This window comes from Poecilia latipinna, unplaced genomic scaffold, assembly GCF_001443285.1.
Source record: "Poecilia latipinna isolate Pla-1442-1.1 unplaced genomic scaffold, P_latipinna-1.0 Scaffold531, whole genome shotgun sequence".
NCBI lineage: Eukaryota > Metazoa > Chordata > Actinopteri > Cyprinodontiformes > Poeciliidae > Poecilia > Poecilia latipinna.
Window position 1 is genome coordinate 133,532 of NW_015113147.1, and position 13,973 is coordinate 147,504.

The window sequence follows — 13,973 nt, forward strand, 5'->3', positions numbered from 1 at the left end:
CTGAGTCTGCGGTGTCTCAGCTGTGAAGTTTTAAAGGAGTAAAAAGCAACAAAACCCCCTCAAACTCCTATGGAAGATGTTGTAGTTGAGTTAACTAAAATACTTAATGCAATGAGTGTGTTCATTTGAAGATAAGAGATTTTGCCTGGAAAACTCAGCAATCCAAGAGTTTCTAAATTAATGTCCCTGTTTACCCAAGTCTAATGTGTACCAGTTAATCACAATTTAAAGTTTCACCATTTTTGCATCAAAAGTAGATTGTCAGCAAATAACCAGCATGTATTGAGCTCATAGAGAATGCATAAGGCTGTTACTTTAAGGCCATCTCATTTACTGTTTTGATACTTTGTCATGATGTCTCTATTCCATCAGACAGTAAAATGGAAAATGGACTGTGCTGTAAAATGACTGTAAATAATTACCCCTACCTCCAAAGTCCCTTAGAAAGTTAATGGCTATGGTGGATTTCCTCTCCAACAATGGCCCAGTTCCAAAAATGATAATAATAATAAAAAGTTAAAAAAAAAAAAAAGTATTGTTCTTAGAACTCAAAATTTCACAGATATTTGAAAGTTTTCAAAAGCATTTTAGAACTTTTTTTCAGATAATGGGAGGAAAGGGTCCCATCTTATTTGTATGAGCCGGAATATAACTGATGAACCAGCCCATGACAGATGCTAACGTAGATGCTGAGTGGAAGTGACAAAGATAATGATTATCTTAGAGGCACCAATTTATTTTATTCCTAACCAAAGTATTTTTAATGGATTTCCATTCATGTTTTCCCTAAATACTATATTCTGCTGCTACAAACTTTATAAACAGAACACAGGAATTCATTTTGTGAGTTGCATGTAACTTAACTTGATGAAGCGCTAGAAATGTTAGTTTGTTCCGTCCTGCACTGCATATCACTTTTTCTGTTAAAATTAATAAACATTCACTGCTTGGACTTAGTGTTGACCAAATGATGCCTGTGTGTGGTGCACCTAAAAATGCCATCACATTATTTGGGTTATTTTATAATTTTTAAATATTTTCATGTATAATTTATTCTATTTTTTTCCCCAAAAAATGAACAAATTATATTTTGCTTGCATTTCGGCTTAATAATCTGCCTGCATCTATAGCGCTTTCCTGAGGTTGGGATGATAGCAGCAGTGACGAAGCGGAACCTTTGTTTGGGGGGCGTTGCTTCCGGGTTGGTTTTGGGGCGGAGTTCCGGTTTGCCGCAATTTGGATGCTAACGGCAGCGCCTCGGTCGTCATTGTTGACTTCTGTTTTAATATCCTTCAGGTCAGTACACGGTGAAAACACACCAAAAATACTCTGTAAGATGTTTACCTCTTATTTGGCCAATATATAGTATACTGTGTATGTTGTGTTATGGTTTTTGTGTATTGTTTTACCAATAGTTGCCAATTTTATCAGACCGAGGGTAAATTTGGCAGTGCTGGGAAAGTCCCGCGAGGGAAAGTAATTAGAAGGCCGTTATATCTTACTAACTGTGTGAAGTTAATTATTACCTGTGAGAAAAGTAAACCAGGCTTATAAGACAATGGTTATGCAAAACATTAATACTGTGTACACTATACAAGGTTTGTCTGTAAACAAATAAAGAAAAACGCAATCTGGATGTTTCCGTCGTCATTGCATTATCCTTCAGATTGTGCTCATCACTGTTATAGCAGTTCTGACACTCGGGACCTGTAACATGTGCAACATGTGGATTCATGGCAGGGTTTACTTGTTCAAGTGAACCCATAGTGAGTGCGTTTCCCTGGTTATTATTCCAGGCAGTTGTGGCAGATAATAAAGCAATTTTAAAGGTTACAGAAGGATATATAGTTTGGATAGTGCAATCTGCCCTTGTTCTCCTAACTCACCACATTCATGTTTTATTTCCCTGAATAACTGGGAAACCTTTGCAGATTTTTCCCAAGTCACCCTGAAGAAGAACTAGTCAGCCAGGTTAAAATGAATTAAGCCATATTCCATGTGAACTTTCTGAACTAAGTTTCCCGCTTCAATTAGCATGATTTGTGTGAAATATTCTTTATAATATATAGGTGAGTCATGACATCATTCACTAAGAGAGTCAAAATGTTGCTGCTATTCTCTGCAGCATCCCTTGCCCATTGCAAAGTGGGGTGCAAAACAAATCAGTTGAATCCGTTTTCAAATGAAGGTGTTTATGCACAACACAATCTGTCTACTCTTCTTACATGAAGTACTGAACACAAGCAACTCCTCTGAAGAATAAACATCATTGAAAACCCAGAGAATATATTGTAAATAGTTCTCCTTTCTGCACATTACCCTTCTTACTTAGCTTGCTACATACTGCCTCCTATCAGGAATTTACAGAAATGACTTTATTGGTAGGTTATATTTTATCAAGTTAAATAATGATTAGAAATAAACTGACATTGGTATTTTGTACTATAGCAAGAGTATGTTTTTCCCCCCATTCTGGTTAATGTTAAATAGAAAGACAAGCATAGATATGGTTTGCATCACAACTTCCATTTAACTAAAAAAGCTCATTTTTATTTTAATCACTTATGAACTGTATATAAGAAGCTGGAATCTGTTTCTGGCCATCTGATGTCTGACTGCACTTCCTCTAAAATCCTTGTATATTTGTGAAGGAGGAAAGTCTGGCAAAGGATTAGGGGAGAACAGCAAACTGCCAAATTCTGCACAGCCTGTCAAGAGTTTGGAAAAGAAAGAGACAGGAGAGGGAAAAAATGTCAAGAAGGAGACTGCAAATGAGGCTTCTTTCAATAAGGGGAATCGATGAGATGCAAGAAAAGATGTTGTGTGCATTGATGAAAAGTGTCCATGGGCAAACACGGTATGTGTATGTAGGAGAGATGTTAGGCTGTGAAGAAAGTGAAAATGAGAATAGAGTGTGGCATTGAGGAGGCTGACGAACACTGTTTGTTTTCCCACCATATTTCCAATGCAATTTTTTTTTTTTTAACATGGAGTGAGGCCATTGTTGCAAATTGTGGATAGAGCAGACTTTGTTGAACCAGCTCAAAAAAGATAACAGTGGATCATAAAAAAAAACAAAAAAGAACTGCAACCTTTATAAATCAGTGTAATCTTCTTCTAATTGATGATTCTCTTGAATAGCCATAAAGTCATCTACAGGTTTTGTAATTATTTTTAGGCTGCTGCCGTTTGTTGTATTTAGTTCCCTGGTCTGGTCCTTTTCTAAAAAGATGTGATTGTTGAGGACACACCTTCTGCAGTTGTCCATGTCACCAGGCCTTGAGGGGTGTGCACTTTTTTACCATCAGCCCCATCATGGCAGATGAGCGCCAACAAATGCATGCGCTCTAGACGAAATAACCTTCCTCTTAGATGTCTATTAATATTTCATTTGCATTTGCATCCAGTGTATTTAAAGTGGAGCCTTGTGTTAAGGAACAAAATCTTTGTACTCATTCAGCCTTGATGTCAGCTGCTCTACTAATCTCCTTTCTCAGTGTTGGCAGGACATATGTTAAGAACACAATGACCCTGAGGTTGTACATGATCTAGTGAGAGGTTTGTCCTCATGTAGTCATGATGTCATTAGTCACTGATGGCCTTTGAAGCTGATACAACAATGGCTGGGTGCAGAAGGTGAGAAAGCTTAGAGACTAAGGCAATCATTGTGTCTTTTCTCCACCTTTTGTTTTGATAATGTAATAAATACAGCTAGACAAATCCCCAAAAGTGATGCAGTATTGGCCGATTGGATGCCATCTTTTGTAATCTTAACATCCATAAATGCAGAGTTCACTCTTTAAAGATTTTAGTTGAATTGACCTTTCATTGTGACGTTGGCAGCCAAAGTAAAGCTGGGAGTACAGCAGTGGCTTGCAGTATCATACTTTAACAGGTATTCACAATATTCTGACAAACTTAGTCAAAATCTGCAGAGAAATAAGTTTATTTTCATATGTTTTTCTTTCAATACTCACAGGTATTAATGTTTTTTTTTTTGTTTTTTTTTTTGCCATTTCTTGCAGAAGGACATCAGCTTAAAGTTCCCTTCAGCTTGCCAGTTTTTCATTCAAACAGTGACAATGAGCCGGTGTGACACCTTATTTTCAGTACCAGCTGTGTGCAAAGAACAACGTGAACCTTTCTGTCTCACCATCAGTCAGAGGAGGTAAAAAGTTACTGTTGACCTCGTTAAGGTTTGAAATGGGATCATTTTATGAAAACGACAATAATAATAATAATAATAATAATAATAATAATTTGAAGAGCACATCTGTGGTTTGTAACTGTAATTTTAATTTTAATTATCTTTACATGCCATGTTTTAATTCGGATTTTTCCAGATTGAACAGAACTATACAGCTCAGGTGGACGGCCAGGTCTTGGTAGTTTTGCGGCTGTGTCATATTATTCCCATTCTCAGATGACACATTGAACAATGAATGCTGTGTGAGATGTTTCAAAGCTTGGCTTGATTATTGCCTCAAACTTTATCACATGTTGACCAGTCTTGTGTGTTTCTTGACCTTTATGATGCTGTTTGTTCCCTAATGTTATGGCTATGGCGTTGGATGCTTTGTAATTTATCTCTAGTGTGTCATAGTAAAGTGAGCTGAACACAAATGAATGGCAACATTTTCCGATTATTACTTGTAAATAATTTTAAAAACCATGTGTCCTATTCCTTTCACTTAGGTTTGTGCTCTACTTTCCATTGATCTATTGCAAGAAATCCCTAGAATACGTAGTGGTTTGTGGCTGTATTATGACAAAATGTATGAATGCATCATGTCCATGTTAAAACCTTAAAATGGTTTCTCTATGCCGTCTCCTATTTTTGGCTGTTTCTCATTATCTAGAAAGAGAAGAGGCAAATGATTTGTAACCAAGTATAACATTGTCTGTGCGGGTAACAACACCATCCTTTAAGGTAAAGTGTATTGAATGAAGATGGAAAAAGCACAAAGAAGTCCCAAACCCAAAGGTCCTCTACTCTCCATCTACTGTCTGCTGTAGGGGCTCTTGAGCATGTTGTTCACACAGAGGCACATCCATCTTCTTTTTATCCCAAATTACTTGCCGTCTGTGATTCTCACTCCCCGTATAAATGAAGTGGGTGTAAGAGGGTGGGAAAGTGGTGGGCTGATGGATGTTATTAAAGGTGTTGCATGGCTAATCAGTGGAAAGGAGACAAGACTGTGAGGGTTGGGAGAGGAGGTGAAAGAGAGAAAGAGGGTATAATCAGAGATGGCTGTGTTAGCAAAGGCGCAGTGTCTTTGAGGGAGCAGAGAAAGAAAAGGCAAAACGGGGCAGAGACAGGAAAAGGGAAAGAGGATGTTGTTCCGGCTTAGATGTTATGATGTCAGTTTGGTTTATCTCCATCAGTGGCTCTGACTGACCAGAGAGGTCATGCCAACCCTGCTAGCTGAGTGAAACTCTATGTTTATGAAAAGGTAAATGCAGGTAGCTCCCCTCTTGCCCTCTTCTTTTCTCCATTTTTGTCCCTGGCTGGCTTCTCACTCTCCATTTAGAGAGTGAGAAAGTGTGGATCTTTATTTATAAATCATTGTACTCCCAAATCTTCCACTTGGCCTATTTGGTTTCAGGAACCACATCATGCACTTGCTTTACTCTCTATATGCAACCCTTTCATATCTTTCCCAAAATATGTTTATCTTCATAATTATACATATTTTTAGTGATGTAAAGCTTCAGAGTACAGTACACTTTTACCAAAATGTTCAGTCTTTTTCAAATATGTTCCCTTTTAAGTCAATGAACTGTTGATGTCTTAAATTCCTGAGTTCTTTTCTAATACTGTTAAATAAGGATATTTACATGTGCAACAATACCAGTTTAACTGTTTTTTATCACTGCAGTCTTAAATACCATATGAGAAATAATGGACATGGAAAATCAGAGTAAATAACACAAAAATCCATGAAGGTTTAATCAGTGATATTTTTGTGCTCCTCATGGTCGCTGTTTTTATTATTTCTTAATAAAAGCAAACTGAATTGATAGCTTTTAAAATCCTGGAGGTGCATTTGAAGTTAAGTGGATCGGGCAGAAAGGAGAAGCATTTGGCGCTTGTAAATTAAGTTTTATACACATCCTGCTACCCAGCATTGTAGAGGAAGCAGACTCAGTCTAATAGGAGGCATGCACAAAGTGATGTCACTCAGATGGTGTTAAGACCTCAGGTAGTAAGACAGTTAGACAGCTAGAATTAGAACCTAAAAACATATGTATCATATATCCTGTCATGTTTTACAATAATTACCATCTTACCTTCACTTATTAAGTTAGTGGGAGCTACTTAGTTTGTTCTAAACTAAGTAAACTAAATGTTTCCAAGAATTTGGGGCATTAAGAAAATTGTCTGGTAGACATGTAGGAATGCCACTCACTGAACTTTTTTCTCCTTTGCATTATAAATCAAATTACTCTCTTGACTCAAGCCTAACGTATATACACCATCAGATTTTGTGTAAATTGTTCTCTCTCCTCCAGAGCTGGAAGAAAGGAATGACGTCATTCTTTTGTTGCAGTCCTGGTTTGGGAGTTCTTGCAGCTTGTTCTTGACACACATTCTGGTTAGACCATTTTTGTGTGTTTTGTGGTGTTAATAAACTGGTGTGTGACTGGACTTCCCAGGAGCTCTGCCCTTGAGGTCTTGTTAGGTAGGAACCTTCCAAAAACAGCCAGAAAAAAAACAACTTTGTTTCTGTTTTTGTGGAGTACGTAAAATCCTAATTTTCTGTCAAGTTGTTTGTAGTTTATTGAAATAAGGGCTATGAAAGAAAACACAAAGGCCTGTTTTTCACCGATCAAATGTTGCTTTTAAGAGGTGAAGATTACCACAAGGCAGAAAACGGCTTGAAATTGTATTTTCTCACAACATGTGCTTTTAATTATATCCCATGAGAACCAACATAATTTAGAGTAACAGAGTTTTCTGGCACTAAATAAATGTTGAAATATGGGGTCATGATATAATTGCTGACTACACCTGAACAAAGCATTTAGTCTCTCTGTTGTTTTCTGGCTGAGCTTCTATACTAACTTCCTGCATCTCTTTTTCTTTAATTTTCTCTTTCTTTCCATTTATTTCCTCCAGAGGATTAAATAACAACAGCAGTCATAAGGGAGTTGTTAGATTTAAATCTGCCATGTGCCTCGGTGATTATTTCTTTCAGAATAATTAACAGGTTAATAATGATTCCCTTGAGATAAAAAACAAAAGATTACCAACATGGCTTCCCTTTGTTTCAAAAATATAAATATGAAGCCTGAAAGGTCAGTTGTGGTGTTTAATTATTATATTACAGCAGTTAGACCAAGCCTCATTTGAACTCTAATTTATTTGCAGCATATATTTACATTAATTCATCTTAAAATTCTGAATTTCAAAGCCACTACTCCATTTAAAATGAAAATGTTCGCCATTCTTGACTTGAGTGAAATTTTCATCATTTTCAAATTTTTACATCAGCTGACAATACATTTTCTGTATCATTGAAGCATTGATTTACAACAGCTAATAAAAATTTACTATTTTGTTTAATTTTTATTTTACTTTGATTACACTACCAAAGTAAATAGCTTGGGGAAAGTTATTAATAAAAATGTGTGTATATTTAAAAGCCAAGTCAGTAATCCTTTAACATGACCACTATTATAGTTTACAAATGAAAACTGGTGTCAGGTATCCATTATAGTACATTCATTGACAAATTAATTGTATTAATCTGCCTTTAAATGGAGTTTTAAATCTCTATGATCACAGGGTTTTCTTTTAAACAGTAGTAAGCCTCACTTTTGCAACAATTCTAGTGTTATTTATTGCTGTTTTTTAAATTTGAATGATTTTGAGTTACACGATTTATACTTTTACCTGAATCATAAAAAAAAAAAAATTGTAGCAATCCTATAAACAAACATTGGTTTTCGCTATTATCAGTAAATCATTTCTTTTTATTGTCAAAGTAAACGTTTGAGGAGTCTTTTTGTTTTGTCGCCCAACAGGCCTGTAGGTAAGCCTTGCATTTGGTCTATTGGACGTATTGGAATAACAGAAAGGTAGACGTATGATATACTTTTAGCCCTTTTTTACACATTTGTTGCAAATAACCTAATTACAGGATAACAAAGCAGATACATTTAGCTTTTTATTATCTATAAAGTTGATTAATGAACATTGTGACCTTTCTATGTGGTTGATAATCAAGAGCATCCTGGTGCTGGTGAGTGAAGATGTTGCCCGATTCAACATGCTTATTTAATCTTCCTGTCACCTCGATGCCTAAGAGTTGCCCATTAAGTTAAGCACGAGCCGACGTTCTCAGCTCTATGGACTGTGACTGTGAGTTTTGTTTTCGGAGCAGACTAACAGCGCCTCATGAATCAGCGGAGCGTGATGTTTCAGTATGGCAGCCAGACGGGCACAAATCCTGCAACACCCTTCTCTTCAAATGTCAGTCCCATCCAATTACATATTTGAGTGATGTCATTGCCCACAAGGGGATGCCACCAATAAAGTTCTATGTTTGTCACTGGGCTTTTGTTTTTCCTTCCTGTGTTTTTGTTTGTTTTTTAGTTGTTTTTTTTTTTTTTTTAAATATAAAAGCTTCTTGGAGAGCTAATCGTGGGCGCCGGAACAATGCATTCAGTGACAGAGGAGACCTGTGAGCTGTTACAGTGTCATGTTCCATGCTGTAGAATCCTCATTGTGTTTCTCTGATTTTCTTGGGTCATGTCTGTAGTTGGTATTCATTTGCCAGCAGTTTGGACCACCTACACACTGGCTATATTTACAAGAACGTCTGCACGTTGCTGTGGACTTTGTTTTGATTATTGGTTGCTCTACTCACTGTCAAGAACTCACAATATCTGCTTTTGTTGCAATATTAAAATGTGTGCGTACTCTTCAGTAGCATGCTGTGATCTTCAAAAACTGATAATGGATCAATAAACAATGAGCTCGCAGCAGTGTTTCTTGCTAATGCAGTGTATTTTGAGATCTATTTTGCCTCAGGCTGTAGGCAGTAAAAACATAACTCCTTTGTTGCCTTGGAAATGGATCTAAAAATGAACTTAACATTTGCCAGTTGAGTCTTATGGTGTATAAATATGCATGAGTTAATTCAAGTTTTGCCTTTTAGAAATATTTCATGCAGGAAAGTTTCATGTCACAATTTTGCCTATCATCATTTTGTGGGACACAGCTGGGGGTTGTATATTTTGGTTATAATTTACAACTAAATTAGCATTTTGTCAAAGCAGATTAAGCAAAACTGACCGACTGGTTAAGTTCTTCATGTCACAGTTACTTATTACATTTTTAAAGCCACTAATAATTAAACTAAGAAATTAATTTAAAAATCAACATTTTGGTAAGTTGTAAAGTGTACCTTAAAAGTAGCTCATCCTTAAGCTGCATGGGTTAATGCTTTCTGTGGTAGTAGTATGTGGCAAACAAAAAGTTTCCTAAACAAATTCTGGACTGAAGGTGAGCGGAAAGTGAAGAATAGTTTAGTGCATCCCTCTCCCCCATGTTTACCAATGCAAATACAACACAGCAAGAACTTGGATTGTCTTTGTGGGTTCTTGGAGAAGCATCAAGAACACAGTGTGCTCCCCATTATTCATGATGAGGTTTCAGGATTTCCTCTTCAACTTTTCCATGGGGAGGTTCCGGTTGTTTATTGTCATCATAGCAGCAAATCCTCCTTGCACATTTTTGTTCAATCTGTGGGTATGTGTGCTTTACATAACGACCCCTCTTTAACTCATTGCCAGAGTTGAGAAAGCCTGAAAAATTGTTGATGGCGTCACGGCATTGTGAGCTTCTAATAGTTTGAGTTAAGAGAAGACATCCATGTTGATGTATTTTAAGGCGACATCTCAAACACACTGCTTCCTTTTGTGACGTCATGCCAACTTCTTTAGAAATCAGCCAAGATATATGAAAATAAAACAACTGTGAAATGACTCCTGTACTGGGAAAGGCTGAAAGACCAATGACAGAGAAACCGTTGCTTCAAAGGCAACGTAAAAAAAACAGCTTGTGGACGCATATCTGATTTTACCCATAAGATATAAAGAACAATTCTATGAAACAACAAGGAAATTTAAATAAACTTCTCTTAAAAAATGTGCATGTTTCTGTTTAGTTCAATAACTGCAACAAAATATAAACCAGGCAGTTGTACAATCTTAGCTAATGTTACCAAGACAATTACCCTGCATGTTTTAGCTGATTCATGCCATTATCATAGTTTCCCCAGACTAATTGTTACATTTGTGCAATACATAGTTTTTTATGCGTTGATGCAGTAAACAAAGCAAGTCAAATTAGGCAACAGACATCTGAAGAGCAACTCCAAAGTCACGTTCTATATAAAAAGTAAACATGAGGATTATTGGTTTGTTTTAACATCCTATATTCTTTATGTTATTGCACACTTAATCTACTTAAAATGTCAACATTTTTGAACATCCAAGAATGCAGACTTCTCCTCCTCTAATTTTCATGAGGAAAACTAGATCCACAAAGCTTGTGAACTGCGGTTTATTTCTTCTTGGCTGGCTGTCAGAGCAGAGAGGGGTTATTGCCCAGGAAGGAACGTGTGCTCATGCAAATCCATACTTATCCGCCACAACATTTCCATGCTTTAATTAAGCACACTTACAAACCTGCTTCTAGCATTAATTGTGCCAATCTGCCTCCCCAAGAACAAGGAGATAAGGCATGGGAGAAATATGCAGACTTTTGCTGCCTTTTAACAGAAAAGTTTTTAATTGGTGGATCTCATAAATAGCAGAAGGTACTAGTTGGTAGTCGAGACAGGTTGTACAGATGTTGGACTGAGTCCTGACCTTTTCTGCTGGATGCATGTTTTGCACCATTTAAAAACTTATTTCTCCAAACTCTTAATTCCCAACTAAGAAGGAAAATGTACAGCAAAAGGGTTTGACCTCTGGGCTGTACAGTTTCCTTCACTGGGCATGGGTTGCACTTATTCCCAGTGAAACCTTTACTCAGAAAGATAGTGATTAAAAAAAGGGCAAGCTTTACAGGACTGCTGGAGGTTTCTTGCTCCTTAAAAGGAATTTGATGTTCATTCCACCATGTTAACAGTCCCACTCTGCAAAGGCAGAGAAATGTTTTGTGAGTGGGGCTTTTCTCTGGGTCAGTGCTTAAAAACAGAAGCAGGAAAATTGAGAGTGTCTATTCAAGTTTTGCAGCTTTTGAGGATCACACTTAGACACGTCAGACTGATTTGGCACATGGTCAACATCTGGAATTGCTCCATGTAAATGAAGCCATACAATAATAGTTTAAACGGTTTATATAAAAAGTAAATATGTAGTATTTATTACTGCATACTTGGTTATATAGCAATACAAAAAAAAATGTTCCTTTGAATTTATTGCTAATTAGATAAAAAAAATCTTTGATAGTGAATTGATTTTAAATGTTTATTTAGAGCCTTCTATATAAAAAAAGTGAAAAGTGACATTTTGTATGAAAAACAACATGTTACTGTAAAAGTAAAAAAAAAAATATATATATCCCCAGCTCTTAAAACGGCATTATGCTCGATAATTAGCACCAGTGAGAACTAGGAAAGCCTCAAATGAATCTTTTGTCATATAAAGACTTGATGACTCAAATGCGCTACTTCTTGCTGTTCTCTGACAGTGATTTTCTTTGTAATATGTTTTTGTCATTCCATCCAATCCTGCTCATCCTTTGTGTCGAGATGAACAAGAATCCTCACTCAGCTTAGCTCTCACTGTTCTAGTTGTTGTAAGCTATTTAATTATTTTTCAAGCTGCAGATATGGGTGAGTTTTTTTAGTGGGAGCTAAATTCTTTAATCCCCATATCTCAAGCTATAAAAATTATTATATGCATGTTTTGTTGTTCTTCCCTGCTCCTCACCATATTTGCACACAAAAAATCATGGCCATCATAATTCATAGCCATCCTGATCCATTTAAAAAGGAAGTGTATTCAAAAATACAACAATAAAAATAAAAAAAAACTGTTTGTGTTTTGCATTTTTTTTTTTTTTGCATGTTAATGGAAAAACCAAACAAAAAAACAAATAACGCCAAATACACACTAAACCAAACAAAAAATAATGTAATATGTGTACATTGATTAAAGGTTCAATAAAAAAAAAAAAAAATATATATATATATATATATATATATATATATATATATTGTGAGGAATTAAAAAAATCAAAGCAGAAATGCAAAAGCCAATTATATTACAGTATCTTTTGGGTTTTTGCGCATCTTTACCAAAAATGCCAAGCACGTGAGCATTGAAGCAGAAGTTTCATGAACCATTTTTTTTTCTTAATTTTTCACATTCTTAAAAAACTTTAGGAGATGTCACGACAAGTACACCATTTCAATACACACCAAAAGAAGCTTATGTACGAATCACTCGCAGAAAAGAAACTATATTAGCCCTGACTTTGGGACTAAGAAGCAGTGACTTGTACAACAAGCTGAAGTAGACAAATGCAAAGAGTTCCTGAGGGGTTACAATCTGTCCATCATCTGTCTGTCTGCGCCTCCGCCCCCAAGCCTTTCCCATCCTCTATCAACTCGCCTCCCTTCAAAGTGTCAAGTCAGTAAAAAGTTTCTTTAGACAGTGGAGAGTCTAGCGAGTGCAGTTGTAGCCTAAGGAAGATATATTAAACTGAAGTCTTCATTTCTCTTAAGATTAAATGAGACACAGCAGTGAAAGCGCAAGTGAACTTGTAAGTCTAAAGTTAGATGACTAGATGTCTGTAATCTTGTGATGTCATTCGCGTGCATAAATATAAACTAGGGCTATTTTTTCTGGAGTCAGTGCTTGAATTCAACATTGAGTCCAACACCGGAAAACTAGCATAACCTCTGCAAAAAACACGCCAAAAAACACGTGAGCTTGCTGGATGAAAACTAGCATAACCTCTGCAAAAAACACGCCATCAGGAGTGAGCTTGCTGGATGAAAACTGATCACTTTGCGTCGGTGAGAAATATTAGTCGGCGCTGTAAGGAGCGTCAACAAACAGAAGCGAATATTATGTGTATATTTTCCCTGTGCGCATAAGGGTCATTGTTCTTTTGGAAGACCCTTTTATTCCCAACTTTTAACTCCTTGGTTTCTGTCTTCAGATATTCCTTTTATATTTCCACATAACTTATCAGTCCCTGACTTATAGCCAGGATTTTCACAAGGCATTTTGCTTTTGTACTGGGGTTGATGCAATCTATTTGGAGAAAGAATAAACACGTTCATTTATGGGACCACGAACCTTCCTACTTTTTGGAAGATACAATGACTGGATACTTACATGTAATTACTTGAACAGGTGACTGTGACATCTTCTAACATCTGGACATTATACCCAAGGAACAATCAGACTTGTGGAGGCGTTTGTGCTTGAGCAACAACCTGGCAAAGCTGGGTTAGCAATAACATTTAACTCTGACATCATTCTGGCTTTCAGAAAAAAATAAATATGTTTTGTAATTCTAACTGACTTGGAACAAGGAATGTTTAGCCTGATTCAATGAGGCTGGTTTAAATACTAACCCTCATCGCATTTTATCCATCTTAATTTTGTCATCTGAGAAATCTTTTTGCTCAAATAAGCAGCAATCATTTTCTGCTGCAATGAATACAACTAGAAAAAGCGTACGCATATTAAAAACGTAAATCTCTGTTCCAATTTACCTTGTGCAAACAGTTCTTATGCTGAATTCAACAGGCAGTGAACAGAACATTATCTATTAATTTAATACGTTTATTTCCCAAGGTCTTCAAAAAAAATTGTTTGGCTCCCTCTGCAACATCAGTGGAGGTCAGATGTGATTCTTTCTTTCGTGGATGAGAACTATGGCCTCTGCCTTGAGTGCTTAATATTGAATTTTTTTAGTCCTAAAATTTTTGAGAGTGAAA

The 13,973-nt window shown here is 36.3% G+C and overlaps 1 long non-coding RNA gene across 1 annotated transcript in view; it reads left to right on the forward strand.

Annotated features, from left to right (window-relative positions):
- Window positions 1-1,210: 1,210 nt before the first annotated feature.
- Window positions 1,211-13,973, forward strand: part of LOC106952630 (uncharacterized) — a 72,266-nt gene continuing 59,503 nt past the window's right edge. Inside the window, exon 1 of the long non-coding RNA XR_001426029.1 lies at window positions 1,211-1,296. This is a non-coding gene — a long non-coding RNA (uncharacterized LOC106952630). The remainder of the gene's footprint in view (window positions 1,297-13,973) is intronic.